The sequence below is a fragment of the Triturus cristatus genome, chromosome 12, assembly GCF_964204655.1.
Source record: "Triturus cristatus chromosome 12, aTriCri1.1, whole genome shotgun sequence".
NCBI lineage: Eukaryota > Metazoa > Chordata > Amphibia > Caudata > Salamandridae > Triturus > Triturus cristatus.
The window spans coordinates 435,507,692-435,520,429 of NC_140595.1; positions in this window are offsets into that span (position 1 = coordinate 435,507,692).

Consider the following 12,738-nt stretch of genomic DNA (forward strand, 5'->3'; position numbering starts at 1 on the left):
TGAAGAAAAAAAAAAAAAAGTCTTCCGGCATACGGCATCATTTTACCAATTTATACGGTAAGCAAACATCGCAATCATTCCTTTTAGGCATTGAAAAGACGTTCACAGCATCAGAATGTCCTCACTACCTTATAGGCGGAGCCTGTGCCTGAATAGAATTTGTGTCAAGATTGAAGTAATATGGATCACATTGTGTTGGTCCTGATAGTTTATAATAGACTGACTGCTTCCAATGCTACTAAAGCCTGCTTTAGATCCAGGTGCTTGCAATGTTCCATTCGAGGAAATTGCTGCCTTTGAGGCTAAAAAGCACTACCTCACTTTAGAACGATAGTGTGAAATTCTCACGGAAGGAAGCTTATTTAACCTCTTCCCCTGCACTCTGTATGTTGGACTCTGACTCTCAAGTTGGATTGTTGTTAAGGATCATCTCTGTTTTTGTTTATATCTCCATCCCACTTTCAAAAAGGCCCCAGTGCTTTGAAGTGGTTTAGAGTCCTTTACCATCCCCCCGCCTATTTGCCTTGCAGTCCTGAATACAGATAGTAGCCTAATGCATAACTTCTGATATCTCATCCTCCTGTGTGCTCAGCTTCCTCAAGGACGATTGGTCCAGCAGCGACCTGACATCATAAAGCTAATGCAAGATGTTGTCTGACATGAGGGCCACTCTGTTGCCTAGCAAGCTGACATCATAAAGCTAAAGCACAATGTTGTCTGACATGGGGGCCACTCTGTTGCCTAGCAAGCTGACATCATAAAGCTAAAGCAAGATGTTGTCTGACATGAGGGCCACTCTGTTACCTAGCAAGCAGTAGTCTACATTTATCTTGGTAATGAAATGAGTAGCAGGGTAGACAGGATGCCAAACTGAAAACTAAGATGTAAGATGAAAGACATTAGGGCATTTTTTGAGCTTTCTAATTGTGTATGATGGTAAGTTTTAAGCATAAACAGTCACAACATCACTATTGCTGAACTGGTAGGAATTGGCTAAAATGAAGATGGTAATTATGCTATTCATAGTTTTTATTATTCCCATTAACTGTAGCATAACCCTTCCTCATTCAACTGATCAGCTGGCTTAATTGCTACTGGTGTACCCTATCGTAAAACAAATGCAGTGAGAAGGGCACACTGCCACTTGGCTGGAAAAATATCTATTTATCTATGTCCTAATGTATGTGCTACAGTTGTTTAGAGAGTGTTAGCACATGAGGCATAGGATTCCGAGAAGTATAGGAGGTTAATAACACAAATTGAGATTTGATTTTCTAATGAGCTGTTGATTTTCACAATTCTACAGACTCCACAGTATTGATCTATTTACCCTAAAATAAACCCGATTTTTGTATTTCTTATAGTAAATGTGCTAACAGTGGACTTTTCCATCTGCAGATTATACTGAATGACCACCAGTGGCAGTGTTTCACAACAGAGTTTCTCTGCAGTGCCGAGACTGAAGAAAAAAAAAAAAAAGTCTTCCGGCATACGGCATCATTTTACCAATTTATACGGTAAAAAAACATCGCAATCATTCCTTTTAGGCATTGAAAAGACGTTCACAGCATCAGAATGTCCTCACTACCTTATAGGCGGAGCCTGTGCCTGAATAGAATTTGTGTCAAGATTGAAGTAATATGGATCACATTGTGTTGGTCCTGATAGTTTATAATAGACTGACTGCTTCCAATGCTACTAAAGCCTGCTTTAGATCCAGGTGCTTGCAATGTTCCATTCGAGGAAATTGCTGCCTTTGAGGCTAAAAAGCACTACCTCACTTTAGAACGATAGTGTGAAATTCTCACGGAAGGAAGCTTATTTAACCTCTTCCCCTGCACTTTGTATGTTGGACTCTGACTCTCAAGTTGGATTGTTGTTAAGGATCATCTCTGTTTTTGTTTATATCTCCATCCCACTTTCAAAAAGGCCCCAGTGCTTTGAAGTGGTTTAGAGTCCTTTACCATCCCCCCGCCTATTTGCCTTGCAGTCCTGAATACAGATAGTAGCCTAATGCATAACTTCTGATATCTCATCCTCCTGTGTGCTCAGCTTCCTCAAGGACGATTGGTCCAGCAGCGACCTGACATCATAAAGCTAATGCAAGATGTTGTCTGACATGAGGGCCACTCTGTTGCCTAGCAAGCTGACATCATAAAGCTAAAGCACAATGTTGTCTGACATGGGGGCCACTCTGTTGCCTAGCAAGCTGACATCATAAAGCTAAAGCAAGATGTTGTCTGACATGAGGGCCACTCTGTTACCTAGCAAGCAGTAGTCTACATTTATCTTGGTAATGAAATGAGTAGCAGGGTAGACAGGATGCCAAACTGAAAACTAAGATGTAAGATGAAAGACATTAGGGCATTTTTTGAGCTTTCTAATTGTGTATGATGGTAAGTTTTAAGCATAAAAAGTTACAACATCAATATAGCTGAACTGGTAGGAATTGGCTAAAATGAAGATGGTAATTATGCTATTCATAGTTTTTATTATTCCCATTAACTGTAGCATAACCCTTCCTCTCTCAACTGATCAGCTGGCTTAATTGCTACTGGTGTACCCTATCGTAAAACAAATGCAGTGAGAAGGGCACACTGCCACTTGGCTGGAAAAATATCTATTTATCTATGTCCTAATGTATGTGCTACAGTTGTTTAGAGAGTGTTGGCACATGAGGCATAGGATTCCGAGAAGTATAGGAGGTTAATAACACAAATTGAGATTTGATTTTCTAATGAGCTGTTGATTTTCACAATTCTACAGACTCCACAGTATTGATCTATTTACCCTAAAATAAACCCGATTTTTGTATTTCTTATAGTAAATGTGCTAACAGTGGACTTTTCCATCTGCAGATTATACTGAATGACCACCAGTGGCAGTGTTTCACAACAGAGTTTCTCTGCAGTGCCGAGACTGAAGAAAAAAAAAAAGTCTTCCGGCATACGGCATCATTTTACCAATTTATACGGTAAGCAAACATCGCAATCATTCCTTTTAGGCATTGAAAAGACGTTCACAGCATCAGAATGTCCTCACTACCTTATAGGCGGAGCCTGTGCCTGAATAGAATTTGTGTCAAGATTGAAGTAATATGGATCACATTGTGTTGGTCCTGATAGTTTATAATAGACTGACTGCTTCCAATGCTACTAAAGCCTGCTTTAGATCCAGGTGCTTGCAATGTTCCATTCGAGGAAATTGCTGCCTTTGAGGCTAAAAAGCACTACCTCACTTTAGAACGATAGTGTGAAATTCTCACGGAAGGAAGCTTATTTAACCTCTTCCCCTGCACTCTGTATGTTGGACTCTGACTCTCAAGTTGGATTGTTGTTAAGGATCATCTCTGTTTTTGTTTACATCTCCATCCCACTTTCAAAAAGGCCCCAGTGCTTTGAAGTGGTTTAGAGTCCTTTACCATCCCCCCGCCTATTTGCCTTGCAGTCCTGAATACAGATAGTAGCCTAATGCATAACTTCTGATATCTCATCCTCCTGTGTGCTCAGCTTCCTCAAGGACGATTGGTCCAGCAGCGACCTGACATCATAAAGCTAATGCAAGATGTTGTCTGACATGAGGGCCACTCTGTTGCCTAGCAAGCTGACATCATAAAGCTAAAGCACAATGTTGTCTGACATGGGGGCCACTCTGTTGCCTAGCAAGCTGACATCATAAAGCTAAAGCAAGATGTTGTCTGACATGAGGGCCACTCTGTTACCTAGCAAGCAGTAGTCTACATTTATCTTGGTAATGAAATGAGTAGCAGGGTAGACAGGATGCCAAACTGAAAACTAAGATGTAAGATGAAAGACATTAGGGCATTTTTTGAGCTTTCTAATTGTGTATGATGGTAAGTTTTAAGCATAAACAGTCACAACATCACTATTGCTGAACTGGTAGGAATTGGCTAAAATGAAGATGGTAATTATGCTATTCATAGTTTTTATTATTCCCATTAACTGTAGCATAACCCTTCCTCATTCAACTGATCAGCTGGCTTAATTGCTACTGGTGTACCCTATCGTAAAACAAATGCAGTGAGAAGGGCACACTGCCACTTGGCTGGAAAAATATCTATTTATCTATGTCCTAATGTATGTGCTACAGTTGTTTAGAGAGTGTTAGCACATGAGGCATAGGATTCCGAGAAGTATAGGAGGTTAGTAACACAAATTGAGATTTGATTTTCTAATGAGCTGTTGATTTTCACAATTCTACAGACTCCACAGTATTGATCTATTTACCCTAAAATAAACCAGATTTTTGTATTTCTTATAGTAAATGTGCTAACAGTGGACTTTTCCATCTGCAGATTATACTAAATGACCACCAGTGGCAGTGTTTCACAACAGAGTTTCTCTGCAGTGCCGAGACTGAAGAAAAAAAAAAAAAAGTCTTCCGGCATACGGCATCATTTTACCAATTTATACGGTAAGCAAACATCGCAATCATTCCTTTTAGGCATTGAAAAGACGTTCACAGCATCAGAATGTCCTCACTACCTTATAGGCGGAGCCTGTGCCTGAATAGAATTTGTGTCAAGATTGAAGTAATATGGATCACATTGTGTTGGTCCTGATAGTTTATAATAGACTGACTGCTTCCAATGCTACTAAAGCCTGCTTTAGATCCAGGTGCTTGCAATGTTCCATTCGAGGAAATTGCTGCCTTTGAGGCTAAAAAGCACTACCTCACTTTAGAACGATAGTGTGAAATTCTCACGGAAGGAAGCTTATTTAACCTCTTCCCCTGCACTCTGTATGTTGGACTCTGACTCTCAAGTTGGATTGTTGTTAAGGATCATCTCTGTTTTTGTTTATATCTCCATCCCACTTTCAAAAAGGCCCCAGTGCTTTGAAGTGGTTTAGAGTCCTTTACCATCCCCCCGCCTATTTGCCTTGCAGTCCTGAATACAGATAGTAGCCTAATGCATAACTTCTGATATCTCATCCTCCTGTGTGCTCAGCTTCCTCAAGGACGATTGGTCCAGCAGCGACCTGACATCATAAAGCTAATGCAAGATGTTGTCTGACATGAGGGCCACTCTGTTGCCTAGCAAGCTGACATCATAAAGCTAAAGCACAATGTTGTCTGACATGGGGGCCACTCTGTTGCCTAGCAAGCTGACATCATAAAGCTAAAGCAAGATGTTGTCTGACATGAGGGCCACTCTGTTACCTAGCAAGCAGTAGTCTACATTTATCTTGGTAATGAAATGAGTAGCAGGGTAGACAGGATGCCAAACTGAAAACTAAGATGTAAGATGAAAGACATTAGGGCATTTTTTGAGCTTTCTAATTGTGTATGATGGTAAGTTTTAAGCATAAACAGTCACAACATCACTATTGCTGAACTGGTAGGAATTGGCTAAAATGAAGATGGTAATTATGCTATTCATAGTTTTTATTATTCCCATTAACTGTAGCATAACCCTTCCTCTCTCAACTGATCAGCTGGCTTAATTGCTACTGGTGTACCCTATCGCAAAACAAATGCAGTGAGAAGGGCACACTGCCACTTGGCTGGAAAAATATCTATTTATCTATGTCCTAATGTATGTGCTACAGTTGTTTAGAGAGTGTTGGCACATGAGGCATAGGATTCCGAGAAGTATAGGAGGTTAATAACACAAATTGAGATTTGATTTTCTAATGAGCTGTTGATTTTCACAATTCTACAGACTCCACAGTATTGATCTATTTACCCTAAAATAAACCAGATTTTTGTATTTCTTATAGTAAATGTGCTAACAGTGGACTTTTCCATCTGCAGATTATACTGAATGACCACCAGTGGCAGTGTTTCACAACAGAGTTTCTCTGCAGTGCCGAGACTGAAGAAAAAAAAAAAAGTCTTCCGGCATACGGCATCATTTTACCAATTTATACGGTAAGCAAACATCGCAATCATTCCTTTTAGGCATTGAAAAGACGTTCACAGCATCAGAATGTCCTCACTACCTTATAGGCGGAGCCTGTGCCTGAATAGAATTTGTGTCAAGATTGAAGTAATATGGATCACATTGTGTTGGTCCTGATAGTTTATAATAGACTGACTGCTTCCAATGCTACTAAAGCCTGCTTTAGATCCAGGTGCTTGCAATGTTCCATTCGAGGAAATTGCTGCCTTTGAGGCTAAAAAGCACTACCTCACTTTAGAACGATAGTGTGAAATTCTCACGGAAGGAAGCTTATTTAACCTCTTCCCCTGCACTCTGTATGTTGGACTCTGACTCTCAAGTTGGATTGTTGTTAAGGATCATCTCTGTTTTTGTTTATATCTCCATCCCACTTTCAAAAAGGCCCCAGTGCTTTGAAGTGGTTTAGAGTCCTTTACCATCCCCCCGCCTATTTGCCTTGCAGTCCTGAATACAGATAGTAGCCTAATGCATAACTTCTGATATCTCATCCTCCTGTGTGCTCAGCTTCCTCAAGGACGATTGGTCCAGCAGCGACCTGACATCATAAAGCTAATGCAAGATGTTGTCTGACATGAGGGCCACTCTGTTGCCTAGCAAGCTGACATCATAAAGCTAAAGCACAATGTTGTCTGACATGGGGGCCACTCTGTTGCCTAGCAAGCTGACATCATAAAGCTAAAGCAAGATGTTGTCTGACATGAGGGCCACTCTGTTACCTAGCAAGCAGTAGTCTACATTTATCTTGGTAATGAAATGAGTAGCAGGGTAGACAGGATGCCAAACTGAAAACTAAGATGTAAGATGAAAGACATTAGGGCATTTTTTGAGCTTTCTAATTGTGTATGATGGTAAGTTTTAAGCATAAACAGTCACAACATCACTATTGCTGAACTGGTAGGAATTGGCTAAAATGAAGATGGTAATTATGCTATTCATAGTTTTTATTATTCCCATTAACTGTAGCATAACCCTTCCTCATTCAACTGATCAGCTGGCTTAATTGCTACTGGTGTACCCTATCGTAAAACAAATGCAGTGAGAAGGGCACACTGCCACTTGGCTGGAAAAATATCTATTTATCTATGTCCTAATGTATGTGCTACAGTTGTTTAGAGAGTGTTAGCACATGAGGCATAGGATTCCGAGAAGTATAGGAGGTTAGTAACACAAATTGAGATTTGATTTTCTAATGAGCTGTTGATTTTCACAATTCTACAGACTCCACAGTATTGATCTATTTACCCTAAAATAAACCAGATTTTTGTATTTCTTATAGTAAATGTGCTAACAGTGGACTTTTCCATCTGCAGATTATACTAAATGACCACCAGTGGCAGTGTTTCACAACAGAGTTTCTCTGCAGTGCCGAGACTGAAGAAAAAAAAAAAAAAGTCTTCCGGCATACGGCATCATTTTACCAATTTATACGGTAAGCAAACATCGCAATCATTCCTTTTAGGCATTGAAAAGACGTTCACAGCATCAGAATGTCCTCACTACCTTATAGGCGGAGCCTGTGCCTGAATAGAATTTGTGTCAAGATTGAAGTAATATGGATCACATTGTGTTGGTCCTGATAGTTTATAATAGACTGACTGCTTCCAATGCTACTAAAGCCTGCTTTAGATCCAGGTGCTTGCAATGTTCCATTCGAGGAAATTGCTGCCTTTGAGGCTAAAAAGCACTACCTCACTTTAGAACGATAGTGTGAAATTCTCACGGAAGGAAGCTTATTTAACCTCTTCCCCTGCACTCTGTATGTTGGACTCTGACTCTCAAGTTGGATTGTTGTTAAGGATCATCTCTGTTTTTGTTTATATCTCCATCCCACTTTCAAAAAGGCCCCAGTGCTTTGAAGTGGTTTAGAGTCCTTTACCATCCCCCCGCCTATTTGCCTTGCAGTCCTGAATACAGATAGTAGCCTAATGCATAACTTCTGATATCTCATCCTCCTGTGTGCTCAGCTTCCTCAAGGACGATTGGTCCAGCAGCGACCTGACATCATAAAGCTAATGCAAGATGTTGTCTGACATGAGGGCCACTCTGTTGCCTAGCAAGCTGACATCATAAAGCTAAAGCACAATGTTGTCTGACATGGGGGCCACTCTGTTGCCTAGCAAGCTGACATCATAAAGCTAAAGCAAGATGTTGTCTGACATGAGGGCCACTCTGTTACCTAGCAAGCAGTAGTCTACATTTATCTTGGTAATGAAATGAGTAGCAGGGTAGACAGGATGCCAAACTGAAAACTAAGATGTAAGATGAAAGACATTAGGGCATTTTTTGAGCTTTCTAATTGTGTATGATGGTAAGTTTTAAGCATAAACAGTCACAACATCACTATTGCTGAACTGGTAGGAATTGGCTAAAATGAAGATGGTAATTATGCTATTCATAGTTTTTATTATTCCCATTAACTGTAGCATAACCCTTCCTCATTCAACTGATCAGCTGGCTTAATTGCTACTGGTGTACCCTATCGTAAAACAAATGCAGTGAGAAGGGCACACTGCCACTTGGCTGGAAAAATATCTATTTATCTATGTCCTAATGTATGTGCTACAGTTGTTTAGAGAGTGTTAGCACATGAGGCATAGGATTCCGAGAAGTATAGGAGGTTAATAACACAAATTGAGATTTGATTTTCTAATGAGCTGTTGATTTTCACAATTCTACAGACTCCACAGTATTGATCTATTTACCCTAAAATAAACCCGATTTTTGTATTTCTTATAGTAAATGTGCTAACAGTGGACTTTTCCATCTGCAGATTATACTGAATGACCACCAGTGGCAGTGTTTCACAACAGAGTTTCTCTGCAGTGCCGAGACTGAAGAAAAAAAAAAAAAGTCTTCCGGCATACGGCATCATTTTACCAATTTATACGGTAAGCAAACATCGCAATCATTCCTTTTAGGCATTGAAAAGACGTTCACAGCATCAGAATGTCCTCACTACCTTATAGGCGGAGCCTGTGCCTGAATAGAATTTGTGTCAAGATTGAAGTAATATGGATCACATTGTGTTGGTCCTGATAGTTTATAATAGACTGACTGCTTCCAATGCTACTAAAGCCTGCTTTAGATCCAGGTGCTTGCAATGTTCCATTCGAGGAAATTGCTGCCTTTGAGGCTAAAAAGCACTACCTCACTTTAGAACGATAGTGTGAAATTCTCACGGAAGGAAGCTTATTTAACCTCTTCCCCTGCACTTTGTATGTTGGACTCTGACTCTCAAGTTGGATTGTTGTTAAGGATCATCTCTGTTTTTGTTTATATCTCCATCCCACTTTCAAAAAGGCCCCAGTGCTTTGAAGTGGTTTAGAGTCCTTTACCATCCCCCCGCCTATTTGCCTTGCAGTCCTGAATACAGATAGTAGCCTAATGCATAACTTCTGATATCTCATCCTCCTGTGTGCTCAGCTTCCTCAAGGACGATTGGTCCAGCAGCGACCTGACATCATAAAGCTAATGCAAGATGTTGTCTGACATGAGGGCCACTCTGTTGCCTAGCAAGCTGACATCATAAAGCTAAAGCAAGATGTTGTCTGACATGAGGGCCACTCTGTTACCTAGCAAGCAGTAGTATACATTTATCTTGGTAATGAAATGAGTAGCAGGGTAGACAGGATGCCAAACTGAAAACTAAGATGTAAGATGAAAGACATTAGGGCATTTTTTGAGCTTTCCAATTGTGTATGATGGTAAGTTTTAAGCATAAAAAGTCACAACATCACTATTGCTGAACTGGTAGGAATTGGCTAAAATGAAGATGGTAATTATGCTATTCATAGTTTTTATTATTCCCATTAACTGTAGCATAACCCTTCCTCTCTCAACTGATCAGCTGGCTTAATTGCTACTGGTGTACCCTATCGCAAAACAAATGCAGTGAGAAGGGCACACTGCCACTTGGCTGGAAAAATATCTATTTATCTATGTCCTAATGTATGTGCTACAGTTGTTTAGAGAGTGTTGGCACATGAGGCATAGGATTCCGAGAAGTATAGGAGGTTAATAACACAAATTGAGATTTGATTTTCTAATGAGCTGTTGATTTTCACAATTCTACAGACTCCACAGTATTGATCTATTTACCCTAAAATAAACCAGATTTTTGTATTTCTTATAGTAAATGTGCTAACAGTGGACTTTTCCATCTGCAGATTATACTGAATGACCACCAGTGGCAGTGTTTCACAACAGAGTTTCTCTGCAGTGCCGAGACTGAAGAAAAAAAAAAAAAAGTCTTCCGGCATACGGCATCATTTTACCAATTTATACGGTAAGCAAACATCGCAATCATTCCTTTTAGGCATTGAAAAGACGTTCACAGCATCAGAATGTCCTCACTACCTTATAGGCGGAGCCTGTGCCTGAATAGAATTTGTGTCAAGATTGAAGTAATATGGATCACATTGTGTTGGTCCTGATAGTTTATAATAGACTGACTGCTTCCAATGCTACTAAAGCCTGCTTTAGATCCAGGTGCTTGCAATGTTCCATTCGAGGAAATTGCTGCCTTTGAGGCTAAAAAGCACTACCTCACTTTAGAACGATAGTGTGAAATTCTCACGGAAGGAAGCTTATTTAACCTCTTCCCCTGCACTCTGTATGTTGGACTCTGACTCTCAAGTTGGATTGTTGTTAAGGATCATCTCTGTTTTTGTTTATATCTCCATCCCACTTTCAAAAAGGCCCCAGTGCTTTGAAGTGGTTTAGAGTCCTTTACCATCCCCCCGCCTATTTGCCTTGCAGTCCTGAATACAGATAGTAGCCTAATGCATAACTTCTGATATCTCATCCTCCTGTGTGCTCAGCTTCCTCAAGGACGATTGGTCCAGCAGCGACCTGACATCATAAAGCTAATGCAAGATGTTGTCTGACATGAGGGCCACTCTGTTGCCTAGCAAGCTGACATCATAAAGCTAAAGCACAATGTTGTCTGACATGGGGGCCACTCTGTTGCCTAGCAAGCTGACATCATAAAGCTAAAGCAAGATGTTGTCTGACATGAGGGCCACTCTGTTACCTAGCAAGCAGTAGTCTACATTTATCTTGGTAATGAAATGAGTAGCAGGGTAGACAGGATGCCAAACTGAAAACTAAGATGTAAGATGAAAGACATTAGGGCATTTTTTGAGCTTTCTAATTGTGTATGATGGTAAGTTTTAAGCATAAAAAGTTACAACATCAATATAGCTGAACTGGTAGGAATTGGCTAAAATGAAGATGGTAATTATGCTATTCATAGTTTTTATTATTCCCATTAACTGTAGCATAACCCTTCCTCTCTCAACTGATCAGCTGGCTTAATTGCTACTGGTGTACCCTATCGTAAAACAAATGCAGTGAGAAGGGCACACTGCCACTTGGCTGGAAAAATATCTATTTATCTATGTCCTAATGTATGTGCTACAGTTGTTTAGAGAGTGTTGGCACATGAGGCATAGGATTCCGAGAAGTATAGGAGGTTAATAACACAAATTGAGATTTGATTTTCTAATGAGCTGTTGATTTTCACAATTCTACAGACTCCACAGTATTGATCTATTTACCCTAAAATAAACCCGATTTTTGTATTTCTTATAGTAAATGTGCTAACAGTGGACTTTTCCATCTGCAGATTATACTGAATGACCACCAGTGGCAGTGTTTCACAACAGAGTTTCTCTGCAGTGCCGAGACTGAAGAAAAAAAAAAAGTCTTCCGGCATACGGCATCATTTTACCAATTTATACGGTAAGCAAAAATCGCAATCATTCCTTTTAGGCATTGAAAAGACGTTCACAGCATCAGAATGTCCTCACTACCTTATAGGCGGAGCCTGTGCCTGAATAGAATTTGTGTCAAGATTGAAGTAATATGGATCACATTGTGTTGGTCCTGATAGTTTATAATAGACTGACTGCTTCCAATGCTACTAAAGCCTGCTTTAGATCCAGGTGCTTGCAATGTTCCATTCGAGGAAATTGCTGCCTTTGAGGCTAAAAAGCACTACCTCACTTTAGAACGATAGTGTGAAATTCTCACGGAAGGAAGCTTATTTAACCTCTTCCCCTGCACTCTGTATGTTGGACTCTGACTCTCAAGTTGGATTGTTAAGGATCATCTCTGTTTTTGTTTATATCTCCATCCCACTTTCAAAAAGGCCCCAGTGCTTTGAAGTGGTTTAGAGTCCTTTACCATCCCCCCGCCTATTTGCCTTGCAGTCCTGAATACAGATAGTAGCCTAATGCATAACTTCTGATATCTCATCCTCCTGTGTGCTCAGCTTCCTCAAGGACGATTGGTCCAGCAGCGACCTGACATCATAAAGCTAATGCAAGATGTTGTCTGACATGAGGGCCACTCTGTTGCCTAGCAAGCTGACATCATAAAGCTAAAGCAAGATGTTGTCTGACATGAGGGCCACTCTGTTACCTAGCAAGCAGTAGTATACATTTATCTTGGTAATGAAATGAGTAGCAGGGTAGACAGGATGCCAAACTGAAAACTAAGATGTAAGATGAAAGACATTAGGGCATTTTTTGAGCTTTCCAATTGTGTATGATGGTAAGTTTTAAGCATAAAAAGTCACAACATCACTATTGCTGAACTGGTAGGAATTGGCTAAAATGAAGATGGTAATTATGCTATTCATAGTTTTTATTATTCCCATTAACTGTAGCATAACCCTTCCTCTCTCAACTGATCAGCTGGCTTAATTGCTACTGGTGTACCCTATCGCAAAACAAATGCAGTGAGAAGGGCACACTGCCACTTGGCTGGAAAAATATCTATTTATCTATGTCCTAATGTATGTGCTACAGTTG